The 25681-nt window shown below is 44.1% G+C and overlaps 1 protein-coding gene across 4 annotated transcripts in view; it reads right to left on the bottom strand.

Moving 5' to 3' along the window:
- The window catches only part of lypd6 (LY6/PLAUR domain containing 6), a 197275-nt gene that overhangs the window by 95965 nt on the left and 75629 nt on the right, over positions 1–25681 (bottom strand). Inside the window, exon 1 of one of the 4 annotated variants that reach the window (XM_055638703.1) lies at positions 2609–2794. The exons of 2 other annotated variants lie outside the window; for them this stretch is intronic. The gene's annotated coding sequence lies outside the window, so the exon portion shown is untranslated. Of the gene's footprint in view, positions 1–2608; positions 2795–25681 lie in introns of those variants that run through there. One more of the 4 variants, XM_055638701.1, reaches the window with a different exon arrangement.

Genomic DNA, 25681 nt, shown 5'->3' with positions numbered 1-25681 from the left:
ACATCCTGATCACCAACGCCAGGGGTGGCATGGTGGTACAGTTGCTGCATCACAGAGCTTGCAGCACCCGAGACCCCGGTTCGAACTTAGGTGATGTCTGCACGGAATTTGTACGTTCTCCACATGACCACATGGGCTTTCTCCGAGATCTTCGGTTTCCTTCCACACTCCAAAGATGTACAGGTTTGTAGGTTAATTGGCTTGGTATAAGTGTAAATTAATTTGGAATAAGTGTAAATCGCACGTGTAGGGTAGTGTTAATGTGTGGGGATCACTGGTTGCTGCAGATTCGGTAGCCAAAGGGCCTGTTTCTAAGCAGTAACTCTAAACTAAACTAAAGACGTGGAGATATAAAGACCAGAGAAATTTGGGAGTACGCACATAAGAGACTTCTTATCCCAAGCACCATAAAGAATGTTGCACACTTGTATATGTAACTCCAACATATCTTCTATTATTATATAAAAGTCTGTGGTTACCGCCTGCCGTCCGTCCGTCCGGCTGCCGGCTGCCTTTCTTCTTTTTGATTCGCTGCTCCTTCCTATCAGCTTCCAACACACTTCAAAACAAAGTTGCAAGACAGGAACACTTTGAACTTTTCACCTCAATGGGATATCACAGCAAGTGCTTCAACAGGAGGGGGAGGGCCAATTGGTATTGCAATTGGAACTGCTGCAGCAGGTGAAATTGGATTTTTTTTTAAATCCACTGCTGAGGGAGGCAGGGGAGTGCTGGAATCTTACATTTGGGAACGGGTTCAGTTCCGTTGGAGGAGACGGGTGCATGGTGGAATATTGTGTTGGGGGATCACACCATTGGGGGAGCAGACCCAACGGGTCTGCACTTGGTCTAGTAACTATTAAAACTCTGTTCTTGGATGTGTGTTTATTTGTTTGATTATAATCACATCTTCTCGAAAGAATGACACGCTAACAGTAAAATTTTTAAATATTCCAGTAGAGTTATTTTCACTGCAGTCCAAAATCGCCTTATCTGAAAAATTCATGCTTCATTTCTCCAGTAATTAATGAAAATGTTAAAAAATCTGAAAATACTTTGAAAACCCATTGTCTTCTTGCTCGTGCTGCGAGTGACATCACCCCCCCCCCCCCCCCCCCCCCCCCAAACCATTCTTGCGTTCAGGAACCAGCCCTTCCCTGTGGTGACACGCCCCCCCCCCCACCCCTCAAACTCTACCCCCCCCCCTCTCTGCTCCCCGTTCCCCTCTCTGCCCCCCTCCTGCTCCCCCCGCCTCCAATGGAGGCTATGGGTAGGGGACAGGTGCGTTGGGGAGCAGACCCAACGGGTCTGCCATTGGTCTAGTAACTATTAAAACTCTTATCTTGGATGTGTGTGTATTTGTTCATGTGTGTGTTTGTTTGTTCATGTGTAATCACATCTTCTCAAAAAAAACGACGCGCTAAAGGTAACATTTTTACATATTCTGTTGGAGATTTTTTCCGTAGAGTCCAGAAACTACTTATCTGAAAATTTCAGGCTTTATTTCTCAACTTATTACTGAAAATGTTTAAAAATACTTTGAATTTTAAATGTGTTTTTACTTTAAAATCAGCTTCCAACACACTTTGATACAAAGTTGAAAGACAGGAAAACTAGCAGGAACACTCTGAACTTTTCAGTTCAATGGTATCTCACAGCAAGTGCACATTTGCAACAATGTTGCCATCATAGCTCTTGGCAGGACATGAGGGGGAGGGTCAACTGGGAAGATGCTATTGGGATTTTTTTTTCAACTCCAGTGCTGGGGGAGGCTCACGAGCTATGATTTTTGCTCAGTGCTCGAATCTTAGCTTCGGCAATGGGTTGAGTTGGAGGCCCACGCCTCCTGTGGGGGCTACGGGTGCGTTGGAGGAGCAGACCCAATGGGTCTGCACTTGGTCTATGAAGCTATAAAAATGAAGTGTCAGATGATGCCTTTAGTCAAATCTATTTAAAAATCTGCAACAGCATCGAAAATAAATGGGTCTTGACCCAAAACGTTACCTATTCCTTTTCTTCAGAGATGCTGCCTGACCCGCTGAGTTACTTCAGTATTATGTGTCGATTGTTTCCCCCATTTGGTGCTTAGCCCATTATGTTCAGTAGGCGAAGGCACCAGTATAGAATGCAGCACATAAATATATGGAGATCCCATTGCCAATTCTTCATTTATTGCACACGTACAACAAGCTTGTGTTTAAAAAACATATTCGCCGAAAAAACAAGATAGCGTGCAACACTGACCAACATTGTGGTGAGTGGTTTTGCAGAAGATAGCAAAGAGAAAGCACCACAATCACACACTTTGAAAGCTGTAAAAACCAAAGCACATCCCCAGTAAGAAAATTCAATGTCATTAATTTAAAACTTTGCTGAAAGCAACAAATCTTCAGCGAGACAAGCTTTGACAAACACATAACATGCAATGTCAGGACAATTTTGCTGAAGCCATTCAGTAAAACTTAAATGGTTTACTTAGCAATTTGGCAATAGTCACGAATCAATGTGGAGCATTGTCACCGCGTCACGGAGAAACACAAGAGTAATCCGTCTCACTCAGCAAACAGTGCCATGACAAGGAGGGAAATCAATCATTGCCTTTCCTTACCTCTCAAGGAAGCCCACATTTAACTCGCGTTTGCTTTTATTCTACAGACCACGGTTGCGGTTTTTACATGAAGACGGCGTTGCTCAACTGCAGCGGGAAGTATAGTCTGTGGCTGCTCCTTCAACTCCTGCTTTGAAGCGCTGTGCTGCCTTATGTTCAGCCCATGCATACTCTTGTCAGTCGGAGTAACCAATCAACATTCCCAGTGGGCGGCTGAGCAGAAGGCCTTCCCCTCCGATAGGCTGCCAATTAGCACGGCAGCCTAATCAGCTACAAAACCAGCACTCCTCGTCTGCCACCAACTTCTGCGAAGCAACTCCCTCCGTTCATCTGGCTCAATACTGTGAATGAAGTCATCTGCTTTCTCATGACAAATTAATCCTCTGAGGGCACTTTAAATTTTGCTAACCTGATGCATGTTTCTGCTGAGGGCTGTGCCTTGATGCTTTTATACGTACCTAACTTTCCCCCATATCAGCTACTCTATGCCTAGCTCAATGTCGAACTCGCTGACAGGGTGTTACATCCCACCTAATTAATCCATTGATTCCACATAACATTTCCTCCAACCCCACACACAGCCACTTAATCAAATTAGTCACCTTTTTGTGGTACAGGGCGACTAAAACCTGTACATTTATAAATGTGAGTTTAAACCTTAGCGGTTTCTATCTTGACATCACACCTCCATGGGATTAAAGATGCAGATGCTGATATAAACCGAATAGATGGACACAAAATGCTGCAGTAACTCAGTGGGTTTCGATCTGAAATGTCACCTATTCTTTTTCTCCAGATATGCTGTCTGACCCACTGAGTTACTCCAGCATTTTGTGTCATAGAAACATAGAAACATAGAAAATAGGTGCAGGAGTAGGCCATTCGGCCCTTCAAGCCTGCACCGCCATTCGATATGATCATGGCTGATCATCCAACTCAGTATCCCATCCCTGCCTTCTCTCCATACCCCCTGATCCCTTTAGCCACAAGGGCCACATCTAACTCCCTCTTAAATATAGCCAATGAACTGGCCTCAACTACCTTCTGCGGCAGAGAATTCCACAGATTCACCAGTCTCTGTGTGAAAAATGATTTTCTCATCTCGGTCCTAAAAGACTTCCCTCTTATCCTTAAACTGTGACCCCTAGTTCTGGACTTCCCCAACATCGGGAATAATCTTCCTGCATCTAGCCTGTCCAACCCCTTAAGAATTTTGTAAGTTTCTATAAGATCCCCCCTCAATCTTCTAAATTCTAGCGAGTACAAGCCGAGTCTATCCAGTCTTTCTTCATATGAAAGTCCTGACATCCCAGGAATCAGTCTGGTGAACCTTCTCTGTACTCCCTCTATGGAGTGTCCTTCTTCAAATAAATTTACGTAGATTATTGCTTTCCCACTGTCTAAACTGCAGAAGCCAAATGCAAAGCGGCCTCAAGCATAATAATCTTAGACCTAGAAGTTTCTCTGAGCAATTGCAAAATAGACAATGCTTGGCTGTTCAAAGTTAGCTTAACCCAGTGCAGATAATATGGTGCACATTTCTGGCTATCCTGGCAGCTATTGACATTCTGTGGGATGTTATTTGTGTTCGCATCTCCTCCAGAATAAAACACAAACAAATAATGCAAACAATAACGCTATATCCCCATTCACTATACCTCAGTACATGTGACAATAAGGTCATAAGTATTGGAGTAGAATTAGGCTATTCGGCCCATCAAGTCAATCCACCATTCAATCATGGGTGATCTACCTCTCCCTCCTAGCCCCATTAAACTAAATCAATTACACTCAAATGTCATGCCCATTGTGATCTACAATCTCACTGGTTTGAAAGGACAGCAACATCTATTTACTCACTCGTGTCATTCTCAGATAAATCTGTGCCTGGTTATCTGAACCAGGATGAGGCTTGGCTGTAATTTGTCACAAATTTAACATTGGAGATCACTTTGTTTAAGGAATTTTCAGGAACATCAATATGCTAAAGTACAATGCAGTTTTACTGGCATTGAAGCAACTTTGGGTCTTGAGAGTTTGAGTTTAGTTTATTGTCACGTGTACTGAGGTAAAGTGAAAAGCTTTTGTTGCTTGCTAACATGATTACAAATGAGTCATTCAAATCATATAAATACATGATCAAGGGAATAACATGAATAATGTTTTGTGCAAGAAAAGGTCCGGTAAAGTCCGATCAAAGATCGCCAATGATTAAAGTCTCCAGTGAGGTAGATAATAGCTCAGGAATGCTCTTTCGTTGTTGGTAGGATGGTTCTGTTTTCTGATTACAGATGGGAAGAAACTGCCCCTGAATCCAGAGGTGTCAGTTTTCACACTTCTATACATCTTGCCTGATGGGAGAGGGGAGAAGAGGGATAGCACGCAACAAAAAAGCTTTTCACTGTACCTCAGTACACGTGACAATAATAAACTAAACACTGAAAGTAAACATAGAAGTGCAGGGGTTGGCCTGGGCTGGGTCAAGGGCTTGTGATAGGGGGTGAAGGGAATGGGAGGGGGTGGGGGAGGAAGAGGTGGTTGGATAAAGAGGGCCCTTTGCAGAGGATGGAAGAGCCCATCTGGAGTCCTGTGAATTCAGCTCCAGATCTTCCTTGCTTCCGAGACACTAGAACAGTACAGCACAGGGTTAGGCCCTTTGGCCCACAAAATCTGTACCCAACATGATGCCAAGATTAACTAATTGCTGCCTGAGCATGATCCATATCCTTTCATCTCCTGCATATCCATGTTCCTATCTAAAACCCTCTTAAATTCCATCATTGCATCTGCCTCCACCACCATCCCTGGCAGCGCATTCCAGGCATCCACCACTCTCAGTGTAATAAAAACTCGTCCCGCACATCTCCTTTAAAATTTTCCCCTCTCATCTTAAAGCTGCATCCTCTCATCTTTGACATTTCCACCATGGGAAAAAGATTCCGACTGTCTACCCTATCTATGCCTCACATTATTTAATTTATACTTCATGATTTTATATACTTTATATGCTTTTATCAAGTCCGCCCGCAATGTTCCAGAGAAAACAATCTAAGTTTGTCCTACCTCTTCCTAAAGCTAATACCCTCTAATCCTGGCAGTATTCTGGTAATCATTTTCTGAGATACTAACTACAGATGCTGTCGGTACCGAGTTGTACATTCTCTCTGTGACCGCAGGAGTTCTTTCTGGGTGCTGCGGTTTCCTCCCACACTCCTAAAAACATGCATGTTTGTGGGTTAATTGGCTTCTGTAAATTGTCCCTAGTGTGTAGGATAGAACTAGTGGTTGGGGTGATCGCTAGTCGGTGCAGATTCAGTGGGCCGAAGGGCCTGTTTCCATGCTGTATTTCTGAAGTAAAATCTAAAGCAGCCAGTTTCGACCCAACTTTCTTTCATTCAGCTCAGTAAACTGCACTCTACATTCCTTGCTCCCCAGGATCTGGTGTTTTCCCAGTAGACATACACGGTAGGCTGACAGTAAACCTGGGTGCTAGTACCCTGCAAATGAGATTGTGTACGAAGGAACTGCAGATGCTGGTTTAAACCAAAGATAGACACAAAAAGCTGGAGTAAATCAACGGGTCAGGCAGCATCTGAAGAAACGGAATAGGTGATGTTTCGGGTTGAGACCCTTCTTCAGACTGAGAACATTGCTTTGTTAATGCAGTGTGATTTAAAAAAAACATCAGTGAATTGATAAGATAAGAAAAAGCTTCATAAGGAACAACAACCCATTACATTTAAAGAAATAAGTGAAATACTGTATAGCAAAGAACTTCCAATACAGGTCAATGGACACAATCTTAAATATTTCACAAACTGTTTTAACTTGGAAGTTTAGTTTAGTTTAGAGATATAGCGCGGAAACAGGCCCTTTTCGGCCCACCGAGTCCGTGCCAACCAGTGGTCCCCGCACATTAACACTATCCTAACACTTACACTTATGCCGAGTATACAAACCCAAGCCAATTAACCTACAAACCTGTACATCTTTGGAGTGTGTGAGGAGACCGAAGATCTTGAATCAAATGCACGCGGTCACAGGGACAACGTACAAACTCCATACAGACAGCACCCGTAGTTCGGATCAAACCCACGTCTCTGGTGCTGCAAGCGCTGTAAGGTAGCAACTTCACCGCTGTGCCACCCTTAAGTGGGTGCAACCATTATAGAGAATAATTGCGAAGGTAGTCACTAAGTGCTGGAGTAACTCGGCAGGTCAGGAAGCACCTCCGGAGGGAAATGATGGTTGATGTTTCGGGTCGGGACCATTCTTCAGACTGGAAAATCATTGCAGTGTTTTTTAATCAATTTTTGAAGAATCCAACAAGAGCATTCTACAATTAAGACTCTCCAGTTCCATGCATGGAAGCACTACATTCCATGTGACCAATATCGCAGAATGCAAACTTCAATTGATTGCACAAAACAGTACAGTAAATAATAAGGTCACCATGCAACACTTGACATACTTCCGTGAAGCAGGGAAAGCAACACAACACTTACTTAACAAATGCCAGTTTGGTTTTCAGATTTATAGGAGAAGGTTCATCAGCATCCATCACTCTTCATTGAACAAAGACACTGAAGTGAGCCACCTTACACTGCTTCTAAACCAAAGTACATTGGGCTGCCATGGAGATTCAAAGCCTCCTTGTGCACAGCTCCTCACATTGTTAAGAACTATGAGAGACTATCTGTTGGTCCCTGATCTCAGATTGTTGTGTGGCGAACATTATACCAGAGTCCTGGCAAAACCACAACCATCCCAAGTCAGCGTACATTGGTTGTCAAAATAAAAATTTAAACCATGCTATTCATAGACTTGGAGAAACATGAATGCAGATTCTGGAATCTTGAGTAAATCACAAAGTGCTGGAGCATCTCAGCAAGTTCGGCACCATCTCTGAAGGAAAAGGATAGGTGAAGGTCCGCATCGGAATCCTTCTTCAGACTGGTCTCGAGAAGGTACCCAACTCAAAACATCGCCTATCCATATCCTCCAGAGATGCTGCCTGACCCGCTGAGTTACTCCAGTACTTGTTTTCCTATTTATAGATTTAATCATTTGTAGACGTAAACTTGAGTCCTGCAAATACATGTAAGTAATTTACTGATGGCATCATTTGCATATGAGTCAATCTCAAGATTGGCATTATACACAAACTCTGGTTACTTAAGACATTCTATCAGCATTGTGAACCACACTAATATAGTTTATGAAAGCTGCATAAAGAGTGAGATCTTCAGCTGTGTGGATTGCAGAACAGCATTGTTGGATTTGATCATAATGAAAGTGACAGTGGTGACTTCAATACAGCATTGATCCATAGCATGTACTTGCAGCAGCTGGCAGGCATTCATCGTAATAATGCAACTTCTGATGCCAGCTCTGAAAGGGACATACCACAATGTGACCAGCACTTTCCAGCTACTGCAGTGTGTTGTTACTGAATGCGAGTGGTACCAGGTAGAAAATGGTGAAGGGCAGTGCTTGCAGGATGCATGACTTTTGTTAATGGTGACCATGGAGACCCAAGAACTCTGAAGAAAAATAAGTCTTCTCTGGGAGCTTGGGCCTGCCTAATGCAGCAGTGAGCAGCAGTCTAAGAGAAGTGCTTTGGAGCAGCAAGCTAGAAAGTTGAGAACGACTGTGACCTTGACCCCCCACAAGCTAAGCATTCGAACATACGTGAGGCTGTATTGGAGGATGTAGGGGATCACAGACTGCACCAGTAACAAGGAATGCAATTAAACATTGATCATTTAAATGCAAAACTGCATGGGAAACTTGCTAAGTTTTAACTTAGTATTTGGTACAGAGCCAAACTAGAATATTTTAGGACAAATGATGTAGGTTATAAAGAGTGTGGAAAGAGAGGAAGAGAGCCTCAGAAATGTACAGAGTTTAGGCAGCTGAATACACAGTCAGTAATGGTGAAATGATTATGCCTGAGAATGATCATCCGGATAACTAGAAGGTTCAGGGAAACACGGTGGCACAGCTGATAGAGCTGCTGCCTCACAGCACCAGAGTCCAGGGTTCGATCCTGACCTTGGGTGTTGTCTGTGTGGAGACCGCATGTTTTCCCTTGACTGTGTCTGTTTCCTCTGGGTGCCTTGTTAAGCAATGAGAAAGATTTTGATGGGATTGAAAAGAATAAGGGTGGCAATGTGGTGAGATAAAAACTAAAATTATTTTGGTAGAGCGTTACACTTGGTGTATCAACTGGAGGTGGAGCAGATGAAGAGGAAACAACTGGTAGCCAAGAGTCAGATATAAGGATCTTGATGTTGATTAACTGGAGCACAGGAAACCAGGAAGACTTAGTATTAATGCTGGATAAAGAGCCGTGGAATGCATAAGTCAGTATGGCAATTACCACAGGTCTAAGAGTTGAGGTGCGGACTTAGGCAAAGAGTTGCGAAATTAGTTTGATGTAGTTGGAGGCATGCAATTAGTGTTACAACAACAGTGACCATGCAATTAGTGTTACAACAACAACAATTCAGTCTCAAGCATGGACTGATTGAGAATTCAGCCTGGGCTGGTAGCCACCCGGGTTAACGGAGGTGGAACAGCATAATCATCCTACCACAACCAGAGAGCAGTGCTGAACTACTATCTACCTCTTTGGTGACACTCGAACTATCCTTGATCGGACTTTGCTGGCTTTACCTTGCACTAAACGTTAATCCCTTATCATGTATCTATACATTGTAATGGCTCAATTGTAATAATATATTGTCTTTCTGCGGACTGATTGGCACACACCAAAACCTTTCCGCTGTACCTCAGTACACGTGACAATAAACTGAATTAAAACTTATTGGGAATATTTTGGATCTTCATGCATTCCAGGCCTCCACAATATAAAGTGTCCTGGGATAGGGTTCTGATTGTAATCGATTGTAGTCTCTTTCTAAAACAAACTAGTCAGTGACGTAGTTTCTGGGATGACGTTACAAGAATTACCTAAGAGGTCATCAATATCTCTAGGTAGATTTGGGGTGAAGACACCAAATGATCTCCCTAGATTGACAGAGTTAAGGGCCTGTCCCACTTGGATGACCTAATCCACAAGTTTAGAAGACATAGAAACATAGAAACATAGAAATTAGGTGCAAGAGTAGGCCATTCGGCCCTTCGAGCCTGCACCGCCATTCAATATGATCATGGCTGATCATCCAACTCAGGCCCTAGACGAGTTGAAAATAATGTCAAGGTCGTGATGATTCGCCAAAGTAAAAGACCTCCTACGACCTCCTACGACTATGTCCACGACCTCCTACGACCCCCCCTCGACCTCAGTCTTCCACACCTAAGACCAACTATAACTAGCTACGAGTGGGAAATTATCACATGATAAAATGATGTTGTCATGTTTGCATTTTTTTCTCGGGCCAGTTACGAACCTACGACTACCTACTACTATCTACGACTACCATCAAGACCTACTACGACCTACATGCGAGTAAAAAGTATCAATTTTTTCCATGCCAACCTTTTTTTTACTTGTGGACATTTTTTATCAGGCTAGAAAAAATGCCGCGACCTACTTGAAGCCACAAGTACGCGGAGACCACTCACGAGCATGACGAAGAGTTATGAAGACCTCCTACGACCTCGTGGCGACTATGCTGCGAGTATAAGTCAAGGGCAAACTCTGCAGAGGTTGCCAATTAGGTGGTTAAAGTGGGACAGGGGCTTTAGTATGTTCATGAGAGCAGCCTTTCTGACTTATCTCGGTGGAGATGTGACCCCACGCTGTGTGTGCAGGCTGCACTCCTAGACCCCTACAGGGTTTAACATAATTTCTTTCATTCCTCTTTATAAGAGAAACTATGGCTGGGTAAGTGTGAAGGGGGTTTCTTTATAGGGCTGCTTACAACTCGCATTTAAAGTGTTAAAACATTTTTTTTTTAATGAAGCCAATTTTGCCACAATAGAACATTGTTTCACTTCTTGTTCTGAAATTCTGTCAACAAATTCCTCACTCTCAAGAAAACATGGAGGAGGAACGTTCTCTGATTGGCTTATCTGATTTTAGCAGCCAAGAAGACAAGGATTACACTCATTTAATGGTTTTCCCACAATCATTTTCCTCTCTGGAACAAAGCCATCGACTACACAGACATTAAATATCTGACCAAGCTGGGTCAATGCCTGTGACCTCATTATTACCATTACGTTCTGGATTATCTGATTGATTTTTTTTTGTTGTAAATTCTCCATCCTTCCTGAAGGGTGCTGATTCAAAGACAGTCATTATTCAAACACCAACCTGGGTAGCAAACATCAATTACCGCTCAGCTATGAAAGGAAACAAAATCTTACATTTCTGTAGCATCGTCACAATCATTTCTGGAGTTTTAAAAATTATTTCAACAATTATAAAGTATTTTAAAAGTGTGGTCATTGTTTTAATGTGCTAATAAATGATGGTAGCTTTAAATACTCTTCAGTGCAATTTAGTTTTGGCTAGTGAGGGACACAAATGGATGAAACAGCATTCTTAAACCTCATAAAAGCTGTAGTGTGTCATAGGTCAGGGTTGATCCTGGCTCAGATAACCAGGAGCAGACGAAGTGTGCAGGAAGGAACTGCAGATGCTGGTTTAAACCGAACATATGCGCAAAAAGCTGGAGTAACTCAGCGAGGCAGGCAACATCTCTGGAAAGAACGTATAGGTGACGTTCTTCTCTGAGAATGACATCAGTCCACACTTCACATCCCAGATCAGCTTGGGAACCTTTTTCGGCTCAGCCTTGAAACATAGAAAATAGGTGCAGGAGTTGGCCATTTGGCCCTTCGAACCAGTACCCCATTCCTACTTTTTCCCCAATATCCCTTGATTCCATTAGTCCTAAGAGCTAAATCTAACTCTCTCTTGAAAACATCCAGTAAATTGGCCTCCACTGCCTTCTGTGGCAGAGAGTTCCACTGATGTACAACTATCTGGGTGAAAACATTTTTCATCTCAGTCCTAAATGACCTACCCCTTATTCTTAAACAGTGACCCCTGGTTCTGGACTCCCACAACATGGGGACCATTTTTCTGCATCTAGAATGCACAAGGCCCAGAGGACGAGCAGGAGCCTGAGGCTTTCTGTTAGTGGCAGAGTAGTGGGCAGAGGGGGAAGGTGATGGTGAAGTGATCGAATACACAATCCTCTGGGTTCACGCATTTTCCGGGATCCGACATTGCATTAGGGCAGTAGCAAAAGGCGAAGTGAGCAGCTTTGGAAAATAGCCTCCGAAAAAGATTGAGTTTTTCCTCTGTTCTTCAGAAGAATTCAGTAACCCTCTTTAGTAAAGCACAATATGACTTTAGAATTGATGTTTGTTTTAGATTAATTTCACAGGGATTGTCTCTTAACGAACCCATTCCTTCTCTCCAGAGATGCTGCCATTGACAGAATCACCCATTGACAGAAGTGATGTCTACTGCTGTCAAAAACAAAATAATAAACCACTAATATGACAAAGTCAGACTAAATAATAAAACTAAGGGCGGGGGTAGGGGGGGGGGGGGGGGGGGGAGAGACAGGGTTAATTATCCTCTGAGACAAGAACATTCTAGGTTTTAATTACCAACCCTTATTTTGTGGCCTTGCCTCCCTTTTTGGTTGCTCTCTATTAATGGAAATGGTCCAATATATCTTCTATCACGCACCCTTAGAAAGCAAGCAACTGCATATGCTGGTTTATTTTTAAAAAAACATTGGAGTAACTCAAGCAGCATTTCTGGAGAATATGGTTGGGGTTATGGGTGACGTTTTGTTTCGGGTCGAGACCCCTATTCAGTCTTGACCCGAAACGTCACCCATTCCTTCTCTCCAGAGATGCTGCCTGCCCCGCTGAGTTGCTCCAGATTTTTGTGTCTATCTTCGGTTTAAACCAGCATCTGCAGTTCCTTCTCCTACACATAACCTACAACCCTACACATCTTGAGTGTGGACGAACGCGGTCACAGGGAGAACGTACAAACTCCAGCCAGACTGCACCGAACCTGGGTCCCTGACTCTGTAAGGCAGCAACTCTGCCGCTGCACCCCTGTGCCGGCACAACAGGTTAGTGGTGCCCTAGCCTTGAACCAACGATTGTGGGCTCAAGACTCCCTTTAGAGTTCTAAGCATGATATTCTAGGCTGACCATTGGTGTATTGAAGATTTGCTGCATTGGTAGAAGTGCTTTCATTAATCAAACATTAAACAGGTCCTGTCCATTTTCCCAAGTGGACTTCACATACCCCGTGCTAAATAAAAGCAAGTCTTTCTCCCTTTTATCACAACACTAATTCTGTCAAATTAGTTTTTTATAAAATTAGATGTCATATGGAAAGTATATGGTTGGGTGTCACAAAACGTGAAGAATATGCAACAGAATACGGGCACAACAAGGCTTAATGTCTAGGGAGGAACTGCAGATGCTGGTTACCACGAAGATAGACACAAAATGCTGGAGTAACTCAGCGGGACAGGCAGCATTTCTGGAAAGAGGGAATGGGTGGCATTTCGGGTCGAGACCCTTCTTCAGACTTAATGCCTTAATATCTTTGATGAATGCTTCCTATCTCACTGTAACTTGCAAAACTTTTTCTTCTCCAGTAATGCAAAGGTAATTTTCTCAATTTCACTAGTACTATCAGGTTTAACGGCCTTCCCCGGCAAATCTTTCCGAGATTCTGCTATGTATTCACTGTGCAATCGATACGACCACTTTTGCTTTCAATGTTCACGCAAAAACAATTCTGTACTGCAAAGTCTGACCTCACTGTAACTATCACTTTGCCCCAATGGCTCTCCTTGCAACTAAAACAGGGCATTGGCAAATTGCCAAAAACAACCCGTAAATTAAGTTGACACCTCATACAAGTACCCCAGAGGGAACACATGAGGTACACGTCTCCTGTAATCATAGTGAGGTGTAGTTTGCATTCAACTAGCCTTACATGCAGCCTCTTAAACATGCCCAGCAGATTACAAGGTTAGACGGGCTATTTTTCGCCATGTTTTCATGTCAGTTCAAATCTAGGGCCACCCAGTCCTTAGCAGTGATTAGCAAATTCCACCAACTCCTGGAACATGAAGGAAAACATATGCTTTAACAATCATTAGACATGCTCCCTATCCAATGTCATATACTTAATATTTACATGTCTTCAATGGCAACTTAATTCTAAGAACAGACAAGAAAATTGCATTTGAAATAAAAGCTGTCATAAAGGTAACTTTAAAAACGTCTAGGAAAGAAATGGTTTAAATCGAAGGTAAACACAAAAAGCTGGAGTATCTCAGCAGGGCAGGCAGCTTCTCTGGGGAGAAGGAATGGGTGACATTGTGGGTCGAGACCCTTCTTCAGACTGATTTAGGGTTGGTAGGAAGGAACTGCAGATGCTGGTTTACACCGAAGATAGACACAAAAAGCTGGAGTAACTCAGCGGGTCAGACAGCATCTCAGCAGAAAAGGAATGGCTGAGATGCTCTCTGACTCGCTGTTACACCAGCTTTTTGTATCTGCCCAAGAAGTTAGTTATAGAGTTATAGTCATACAGTGCAGAAAGAGGCCCTTTGGCCCAACTTGTCCATGCAGACCAATATGCCCATCAATGCTAGCCCCATTTGTGTGTGTTCAACTTGTGCCTTGGAAGCTTTCTTATCTATGCAGCCATCCAAATGTTATAGTACCTGCCTCAATTAAATGTTATAGTACCTGCCTTGTGAGAACTTTGGGGAAAAAGACCATATGCATTCACCTTATCTATGCTCCTCATAAATTTATACACCTCTATAAGATCACTCCTCAAACTCATACACTCCAAGGTATAAAGTCCCAGACTGCCCAACATTTCCCTATAACTCCGTCCTTTGATTTTTGGCCACATTCTTGTAAATTATTCCTGCACTCTTTCTAGCTTAATGGCAAGTGTCCGATAGCAGGGTGACCAAAACTGACCAAATGTCTTGTACAAATGGAACGTGACATCCCAACCTCTATATGTAATGTTCTTACTGTTGAAGGCCAGCGTGCCAAAAGCTTTATTCACCACTCTGTCCACCTGTGACCCAGTTTTAAAATATGTATTTGTAAACTGAGATCCCTCTGTTCTAAGCGTTCCCTGAGGCCTTACCCTACATCCCAAAATGTAACACGTCACACTGATTTGAACTAAACTCCAGTTACCATTCCTCGGCCCACTTGTCAAGTTGAGCAAGATAGCGCCATAATCCTTTATAACCTTCTTCAACTAGACCACTATTTCAGGTGGTACCAAGCTGTTTAACCCAATTTTCTGGCTTGCTAGAAACAGAGGCTAGAGAGAAAGTTACAAGGCCAGAGAGCAGATAAAAGCCAGCACCATATTCTACACCAACCTGATCTCCCGGTGGCTCAGCACTTCAACTCCCCCTCCCATTCCGAATCCAACCTCTCTGTCCTGGGACTCCTCCATGGGCAGAGTGAGAACCACCGGAAATTGGAGGAGCAGCACTTCAGAGGCAGTCTGCACCCTAGCGGCATAAACATTGAATTCTCCAATTTCCGGTAGCCCTTGCTGTCTCTTTCCCTTCTCAGCTCTCCTTCAGCCCTCGGGCTCCTCCTCTTACTTCTCCCTGTGTCCCCCCCCCCCCCACCCTACCTCAGACTGAAGAAGGGGTTCGTCCTTGAAACGTTGCCTATTTCCTTCGCTCCATAGATGCTGCTGCACCCGCTGAGTTTCTCCAGCACTTTTGTCTACCTTCGTTTTTCCAGCATCTGCAGTTCCTTCTTAAACACCATATTCTATACGTCCACTACAAAGAACACTTGAGCATGAGAGGACCGTAACAAAAACAGACAACAATTAAAATGGAGAACATTTTTCGATGAGAAAGATGGATGATTGTGATTAATGCTTAATCATGCTTAAGAAACTAGGATATGTGTGATTGGAATATTTAGTCTGAGAATCTTGATTAGTACAGGTGTCAGAGCTTATGGGGAGAAGGCAGAAGAACGGGGTTAGGAGGAAGAGATAGATCAGCCATGATTGTATGGCGGAGTAGACTTGATGGGCCGAATGGACTAATTCTGCTCCTATCACATGATCTTGCAAAGGATCTTGAATTTGCATCCAATTATTTTGTTGTTTTCAGCACATTATGACCAGCTACAAATGTTTTATAGTTACATATGTAAGATCGTAAAGGTGGAAGTATTCAACCCCTTGTGCCTACTCTACTTTCAATAAGATTTTGGCTGATCTTTTACCATGGATTCACTTTCCTGGACCAATCCTATATCCCTGTCTCGTTCAATACCCAGAAATATATCCCTCTCTGTCTGAACCTCCACAAACCCATTGGTATGGAATGCCAAAGACTTACTACCTTTTGTAAGGCGACATTTCCTCCCATGTCAGCCCTGAATGACTGGTCCCTTCTTTTGAGACTGTAACTCTGGTTCTAGACAATTCAGACAGGGGAATTATCAACCCTTTATCCATTCTGTCAAGCCCCATGGTTTATTCTGCAGGAAGGTGAGAAAATGCAAAGATCAAACGCACACAAACTCATGTTAAAGGACTTGCCAATTGATTGTTGTATCCCGTGCTTATATCAGCACCATTAATGGTCATAAGGTATTTAAAGTATTAGGGTACTGTACTGCCATAAATTGACTTCCCTGTATTACCTTGTATTGAGGATAGCACTGCAGGGCATATTTAACCACACAAAGAAACATCCCCAGCTTGAAATATATTTCAATCAAGGATTACAAGTCCATCATCACCTTCTTTTTGAGGCCTATCTGAGCCAAGAGAACCTTTTCAAGCAGTTTCAATGGATTTACATTTATGATGACTTTGTTCCACATGCTGAACTAAATGGATGTGAACCAGTTTGACTGCTATGTTTGTTTGCAAAAAGAGTCTGAACTTGGAAAATCTGCATCCATCCACCTATCTTATGCATACTGAACATTTTCCTCACTCTAACAGGTGTGTTATTTAGGTGGTTCTCAATATGTTGCAGTAATATTCTTCCAAAGATGGACATTTCTGCAACTTGGGCGTTAGACAAGGGGTTTACATAATCGATAACAGAACACCTGATGCTTGCACTCCTACTCACTGGACAGAACTCCAGGGTTTACAATCCTCATAGGCCTGCAATGCTCTGGCACTTATTTTATTAGATACTTAATATAAGGGATCAGTAAAAATAGCAATTTGCCTCCGTGTCATCAACATCGGTTAGTGAGACCAAAAGTCTCTTCTCAAATGTAAGCTAAGGTCACAAACACCATCTTGCTTGTGCAATCTTGGCCCAGTTGGAAGTAGATGGACAAGCAGAAATGACAAATGTTCTACTATTGCATGCAGTTTTGGCAATCACCTGCCACAAAGTAGAAGAGATACAGCAGTTAGGAAGCAAGGTAGATCTTTCAGAGAAAGACGTAAAGTGCTCAGTGGGTCAGGCATCATCTCTAGAGAACATGGATAGATGATGTTTCAGGTCAGGACCCTTCACATATGCATGTTCTCCAGAGATACTGCATGGCCTGCATAGTTACTCCAGCACTTGTGTCTTATTTTGCAAACCAGTATCAGCAGTTACTTATTTCTAGATCTTTCAGATGTAAGATAATGCATTACAGGTAATCAGAGGCGGCACAGTGGCACAACGGTAGAGTTGCTGCTTTACAGCACCAGAGACCCAGGTTCGTTACTGACTACGGGTGTTGTCTGTATGGAGTTTGGACGTTTCCCTGTGACCGCGTGGGTTTTCTCCAGGTTCTCCGGTTTCCTCCCACATTCCAAAGACGTACATGTTTGAAGGCTAATCGGCTTAGGTAAAATTGTAAAATTGCCCCTAGTGTTTAGGATAATGCTAGTGCAGGGGATCATTGGTCGGCGCAGTCTCGTTGGGCCGAAGGGCCTGATTCCGCACTGTATCTCTACACTAAACTAAACTAAGATGGGAAAAAAGTTAATTCTGCATCCTTATTGAAGTATATATAATCATGGGAGGAATAGATCGGGTAGATGCACGGAATCTCTTGCCCAGAGTAGGGGAATCGAGGACCAGAGGACAGGTTCAAGGTGAAGGGGTAAAGATTTAATAGGAATCTGAGGGGTAATATATATACCCACACACACACTCACGCACAATTTCCCTCCTGGGATTAAATCATGGCTCATCATCCCCAATCAGTACCCCATTCCTGCCTTCTCCCCATATCCTGGTGCTAGGGGCGCTGCACTGGCAGCAGCCTCTGCCTACAGCCTGTCTGTTTTTTCTGTCTTTTTTATTATTTTTAGTTAGACCAAAGTGTTGTGTTAGGGGGAACTTTAACTTTTCTATGTGGGGGAGGGGGGCAGGGTAAGGGGGAAACCGTCTCCCAGTCTCTTCCTGGCGGGGACGCGACTATTTCTCCGAGTCGCGTCCTCGCCCCCCACCTCGCGGCCTACCAGCTGGACCGGAGCGGCCTTTCCTGCCGGGGACTGGGAACCGGACCAGGGCTGCTACAGCGGCGGCGCAGCGCTGGAGTCACCGCGGAGCGGGCGATGCCTACCTGGGTCGCCGTTGGAGCTCCGGAGCGTTGGGCCGTTGCTCCAACATCGTGGAGCTCTGGTGCGGAGAGCTTCCAACGCGGGCGGCGCTGAACGGCATCGTGGAGTCCTGGGGCGCCTTGTAGACGGTCTCCATCAGCAGTCTCCACCCGGCGCGGCCTACGGACATTGGAAGCAGCAGACTCCGGTAGGAGGGGGCCGATTCTGGTGTCCACGCCGCTGAGGACGTCCCGCAGCCCCGACGTCGGACTTTTAATACCCCGGCGTGCGGTCCTGAACATCGGGCCGCCAGTAGCGGCAACTGCGGAGGGCTTGGGGAGACCCTGACCACGGGGAATAGTGGAGGAAGAGACTGACTTTGGTGCCTTCCCACACAGTGGGGAACTTTGATTCTGCTGTGTGGGGATGTTTTATGTCAACTCTATAGTGTGTTGGGTCCTGTTGATTTTTAATGTATGGCTGTATGGAAATTCATTTCACTGTGCCATTAGGCACACGTGACAATTAAAACTAACTTGTATCTTGTATCTTGTATATCCCTTGACTCTGCTATTTTTAAGAGCCCTATCTAGCTCTCTCATGAAAGTATCTAGAGAACCGGCCTCCACTACCCTCTGAGGCAGAGAATTCCACATTCTCACAACTCTGGACAAAAGGAATGTGGAAGGAAACAAGAACACCCGATGAAAACCCATGCGATCAAAAGGAAAAGGAGCAAACTCCATACAGCGCCGCGACCACTGAAACCCAACGCAGTATCATTCCCTGGAGCTGGAGTAACTCCAAGGGGTAACTCTTGCTTCTTGGTTTCCTCCAGGTTAAATTCCATTTGGAATATTTTTGGAGGACGAGAAAAAGTGTTTCCCCGTCTCCGTTCTAAATGGCTTACCCTTTATTATTAAACTGTGGCTCCTGGTTCTGGACTCCCCCAACATCGGGAACATGTTTCCTGCCTCTAGCATGTCCAAACACTTAACAAATCTTGTCTGAAGAAGGGTTTCGGCCCGAAACGTTGCCTATTTCCTTCGCTCCATAGATGCTGCTGCACCCGCTGAGTTTCTCCAGCTTTTTTGTGTAACCTTCGATTCTCCAGCATCTGCAGTTCCCTCTTAAACACTTAACAAATCTTATATGTTTCAATTAGATCCCCTCTCAACCTTCTAACCTCCAGAGTGTACAAGCCCAGCCGCTCCATTCTCTCAGCATATGACAGTCCTGCCATCCCGGGAATTAACCTTGTAAACCTACGCTGCTCTCCCTCAATAGCAAGAATGTCCTTGTTCAAATTAGGGGAGCAAAACTGCACACAATACTCCACGTGTGGTCTCACTAGGGCTCTGAACAACTGCAGAAGGACCTCTTTGCTCCTGCACGCGACAACTCTTGTTATAAAGGCCAACATGCCATTCGCTTTCTTCACTGCCTGCTGTACCTGCATGCTTACTTTCATAGACTGATGGACCCCCAGATCTCGTTGTACTTCCCCTTTACCCAGCTTGACGTCATTTAGATAGTAATCTGCCTTCCTGTTTTTGCTACCAAAGTGGATAACCTCACATTTATCCACATTGAACTTTATCTGCCATGCATCTGCCCACTCCCCCAACCTGTCCAAGTCACCCTGCATTCTCATAGCATCCTCCTCACAGTTCACACTGCCACCCAGCTTTGTGTCATCTGAAAATTTGCTAATGCTACTTTGAATCCCTTCATCTTATGCATTAATGTATATAGTAAATAGCTGTGCTCCCAGTACCGAGCCTTGTGTTACTCCACTAGTCACTGCCTGCCATTCTGAAAAGGACCCATTAATCCCTACTTGTTGTTTCCTGTCTGCCATCCAATTTTCTATCCATGTCAATACTCTACCCCCAATACCATGTGCCCTAATTTTGCCCACTAATTTCCTATGTGGGACGTTATCAAATGCTTTCTGAAAGTCCAGGTACACTACATCCACTGACTCTCCCTTGTCCATTTTCCTAGTTACATCCTCAATAAAATTCCAGAAGATTAGTCAAGCATGATTTCCCCTTCGTAAATCCATGCTGACTCGGACTAATCCTTACCCGCAATTGAACCATATCCCTCTCAATCTTCCCTTCCATGTACCTGTCCAATTGTTACTTAAATTACACAATTACACTCACAGGAGTATTATCAGCCAATATCTGACAATGAAGCAAATAAGATGACTGTACAGATAACCAGATGTTTGATTCATTGGTTCATAGGTTACAGGAGAAGAATTGGGCCATTTGGCCCATCGCCTATACCATTCAATCATGGCTGATCTATCTTTCCCTCTCAAACCCATTCTCCAGCCTTACATAGAAACATAGAAAATAGGTGCATTCGGCCCTTCGAGCCAGCACCCCCATTCATTGTGATCATGGCTGATCGTCCCCAATCAATAACCCGTGCCTGTCTTCTCCCCATATCCCTTGATTCCACTAGCCCCTAGAGCTCTATCTAACTCTCTCTTAAATCCATCTAGTGACTTGGCCTCCACTGCCCTCTGTGGCAGGGAATTCCACAAATTCACAACTCTCTGGGTGAAAAAGTTTTTTCTCACTTCAGTCTTAAATGGCTTCCCCTTTATTCTAAGACTGTGGCCCCTGGTTCTGGACTCGCCCAACATTGGGAACATTTTTCCTGCATCTAGCTTGTCCAGTCCTTTTATAATGTTATATGTTTCTATAAGATCCCCCTCATCCTCCTAAACTCCAGTGAATACAAAGCCTAGTCTTTTCAATCTTTCCTCATATGACAGTCCCGCCATCCAGGGGCGGAAAACCCGGGGTGGCCAGAGGGGACACGTCCCCCCATGTTTTGAGAGGTGAAGGACATCCCCCCCGAAGTTTTTGTGATCCCGATTTTAAAATCGCCGTTTTTATCGCTGGATTCAGCCTCCGAAGCCTCGCGCATGTGTGTGAGTGTGCGCACACGCGCGTGTCTGCCCAAAAATTGTGTCCCCCGTCCCCTCCATGTTTTGATAGTGAGTTCCGTTCTTGCCGCCATCCCAGGGATCAATCTCGTGAACTTACGCTGCAAAATGCTGCATGGAGCCACCAGGTGGAATTCCCAAATCTCTGAGAAAAGAAATCTCTTCTCATCTTCTTCAAGGGGTAATCCTATACTAAGATTTAAATTATCCTTACTCTTGATACCTGCAAAGGGGAAGAGGACATTTCCTTACCTAAATCTGCCCTAAATATCCCTCTCAGAATCATGTATGTTTCCACAAGATCACTTCTTGTTCTTCAGAATTTTTATAAAGCATAAACCTAATCTATTCATTCTTTACTCTTAAGGCAATTGCTTCATCTTAGGAATCAATCTGGTGAATATTCGCTGCACTGCCTACAGGAAATGTCAATCCTTCTTTATATAAGGAACCCGGAATTGTACAGAGTGCACCTGGTGTGGTCTCACCTAGGTCCCAGCACTTCAATTATTTTTACAATTCAGACCAACATTTCATTTGTTTTCCTAATTACTTGCGATACCTATGCTTTTTGTGTCTTTTTCCTCAACATCCCAAAACTATTTTTTTTAAAAAGGCATCAGTTGAATTGATTGAGTCCTTAGACTTTAGAGATTCAGCGCGGAAACAGGCCCTTTGGCCCACTGGGTCAGCGCCGACCAGCGATCAAACTGTGCACTAACACTCGGGACCATTTTACTGAAGCCAATTAACCTACACACCTGTATGTCTTTGGGGTGTGGGAGGAAACTGGCCCACCCGGTGAAAACCCATGTGGTCACGGGGAGAACATACAAACCTTGTACAGACAGCACCCGTTTTTGGCCCGAAACGCTGCCTATTTCCTTCGCTTCATAGATGCTGCTGTACCCGCTGAGTTTCTCCAGCACTTTTGTCTACCTTCGATATTCCAGCAACTGCAGTTCCTTCTTAAGCACCCGTAATCTCTGGCGCTGTAAGGCATCAACTCTACAGCTGCACCACTGTGGCACCCTAAAGGCAAAGTCAGTCTATTTCAGTGTTGGAGGAGCAGTGGGAAATTTCAAAAAGCAGCAAGCAGTTGGATGAGTTGAGTGATCAAAGTCGGCTAATTGAGCAACTAACAAATTGAGCTATCAAGCAGCGGTTTATTGGCATTTTTGGAAGAGAGGATGTGTTGAGGTGAGGTGCTTTTTGAAGGTTCAGGCTCACAGGCTTTGGCAAGGGGACTGAGCAGAGGGACAAGTGGCAAAAGGGATGGTCTGTAATTGTTGTGCATATTTTTCTTTTTGGTTTTTAGTATAGTAGTGATGCCAGGTAGAATGATGCAAAGTTCCTAATGCAGGATGTGGGAAGCCAAGGAAACTGCTGGTATTCCTGATGATTTCACCCATGGGAATTTTGTCCAGGTGCAGCTCCTTAATGGTGGACGGCGCGACTCACGTCGCAGTGGCCTCTGCAGTCCGTCTGTCTTTTTGTTGTTTTTTTGTCTCGTTTGAATGTAGTTTTTTTTTTTTGTGTGTATGTAAGTGGGTATGTGTGGAGAGGGCAGGGGGCGGTGGGTGGGGGAAACTTTTAAAATCTATCCCCTGCACGGAGAACCCGACCTTTTCTTTGTTGGGTCTCCGTTGTCGTTAGGGCCTAGCACCATGGAGCGGCCTCCAGCAGGAACGACCTGGGGCTCCAATCGCGGAGCCTGTGGACCTACTCACCATCGCGGAGCTGGCCGAGTTCGGAGCGGGTGGAGCTGTGGTAGCGCGCTGCTGCGACCCGACCCCGGGGATTTGGAGGCTTACCGCAGGTCTGGTGCACAGTGACACCGGGAGCCCGTGGGTCCCTGCTGGGAGACCGCTTTTCGGGGCTTCCGCAACGGCGACTTCACCCTCCCGAGTTGCGGGGTTGAAGAGTACCTGGAGCGGAGCCTTACATCATCGCCCGGCGTGGCTTGGAATGGCTGTGGGACTTTGCTAGCGTTCGCCGGGGGCTCCAACAACAAGACCCGGAGCGTGGCCTTGCATCACCCGGCGCGGCGTTAATGGCCGCGGGACAATTGCCATCGCCCGCCGGGGGCTTTGACTCTGACTCTGACATCGGGAGGGGAATGGGGAGTGCAGAGGAGAGATAAGTCTTTGCCTTCCATCACAGCGAGGAGGAGATGCGCTGTGATGGATGTTTCTGTGAATTGCGTTGTGTCTTGGTTCTTTCTTGTGTGTATGACTGCAGAAACAACATTTTGTTTGAACCTCAATGGGGTTCAAATGACAAATAAATTGTATTGTATTGTATTGTATTGTATTGTATTGTATTAATGTCTAGAGACACAAAATGCTGGAGTAACTCAGCGGGACAGGCAGCATCTCTGGAGAGAAGGAATGGGTGACGTTTCGGGTCGATACCCGTCTTCAGAATATTTCTGCAAATACTTGATCACCCCCATGTTTTCATTCAATAGGTAATTTAGCTTTCGATCCCCACGAGGAATTTTTTTCAAGTGATTTAGACACAATGCAATACACTAGAGTAAATAAGATCCAATTTCATTATAGTTCTTTCAAGTTGCAATAATTATGGTCATAACTTTGCCTATAAACAGACTGAAAATCATTAAAACATGTATACTTTCCTACAAAGCATGCTAGAATTTCACCATGTGTTTATTGCACTGAAACTTATGATCTTCTCAGTTTTCTCAATATCCTCGCTGAATGGACAACCTGACATATGGAATACCATTTAGACTGCGACCACTGGGAGAAGCATATACCTAGTCCGGATCCTGGAGAGGCACATTATTGCTTAGTTCCTGCCAGCCGATAGTCTCACCTTCCACATGCCTGAATATACCGAGCATGAGACACACTCAACACAGATAGAAATGTTTGCACTACAGGAAGAATCTTTGTTCTCTGTTTACACTGAGGTCAAACATGCCCTGAGTGCAAATGTAAATAGTATGGGATTTGCAATCCTTTTGATGACAACCTAAAACAGCAAGTAGTCGGGAGGTGTCCACTCTCCTTGCACTGATCAGACCAAGTCCCATGTTTGGAATTTATTCTGAAACTTTGTGGTCGTGTACTAGTCTAGCAGCCTAAGCACACTTTTTAACCAAGTAATTCCACAGATAAATCTCTCTTTACAACAAATAACAAAGGTCTAGTATTACACATCTTAAATTAGCAATGAGCATGCTTTGGATACCATAAATACACAGTGAAATGCATTACACATGATAAACTATCTCCAGTCAAGATGTTATTCGGTTATTCAGTACTCTGCTTTAATTTTTTTTCTCTCATTGTACAGCAGTACTTGGCAACAGTGAGATTGATCATAAAATAAAACTTAGATCTACAGTTTCCCGCTTCCCGGATCTTATTAAAATTATTGAAATGAAAATAAACTAGCCAAGTAACATACACACCACAAAAGGTACCAAACAATGACCATCATCCCAACAAGACTAAAACACTCACCTTAAACATTCACAGACATTACTACTGCTGAGTCCCCTACTGCCAGCATTCCACTAATCAACAAAAACTCCACCGGACCAGTTATATAAATACTATCATTTAGGAAGGAACTGCAGATGCTGGTTACAAATACTGTCCCTACCCACAATATATTTGTCCATTTGCTCATGATTCCAGCATCTGCAGTTTCCTGGGCCTCCAAATGAATACTACAGTATCGTTATGAGGACATTCAGAGACTGAGGTACCTCCAATTCGGCAGGGGGTTATCCTACAAGACTCAAATCAGAAATTTGAGTTTAGAGATACAGCGTGGAAATGGACTCCACAGCCTACCGAGTGCACGTCAACCATCGATCACCCATACACTAGTTCTATGTCATCACACATCCTACACACTAGGAGCAATTTACAGAAGGCAATTAATCTACAAACCTGCATATCATTGGAATGTGGGAGGAAATCAGAGCTCCTGAAGAAAACACTCGTGGTCATAGGGAGAACATACAAACTCCAAACAGACAGCACCCGTAGTCTGGACCAAACCCAGGTCTCTGTTGCTGTGAGGCAGCAGCTCTACCGTTGTGCCACAGTATTACCCATGTGATGGAATATTCTCCACTTGCCTGCTGCAGCTGCATCGATGTACTAGGCAACTGGTGCCACATCAACCTAAACATTCATTCTCTCCACCACAAGCACATGGTGTCTGCTGTGTGTACCATCTAATACATACACTACAGTTGTTCATCCAGATTTATCTTAATACACCTTTACTTCAACAGTCAAATCAAGAGAGTTTATTGTCATGTGTCCCAGATAGGACAATGAAATTATTGCTTGCTGCAGCACAATAGAATACTGTAAGCACAAATACAGAACATTTCAGATCAATAAACACAAAAATAAACAGATAAAGTGCAATAGGCTGTAACAGTTCAGAGTCTGTTTGTTGGCGAGTTTAAAAGACTGATAGCTGTGGGGAAGCAGCTATTCCTGAACCTGGATATATCAGATTTCCGGCTCCTGTACCTTCTACCTGATGGTAGCGGAGAATGAGTGTGTGGACTGGATGG

Source organism: Leucoraja erinacea, chromosome 7 (genome assembly GCF_028641065.1).
Source record: "Leucoraja erinacea ecotype New England chromosome 7, Leri_hhj_1, whole genome shotgun sequence".
In the NCBI taxonomy this organism is placed as follows: domain Eukaryota; kingdom Metazoa; phylum Chordata; class Chondrichthyes; order Rajiformes; family Rajidae; genus Leucoraja; species Leucoraja erinaceus.
Note: the sequence above shows the minus strand (reverse complement) of the source record. Positions and strands in the feature narration are given on the sequence as shown.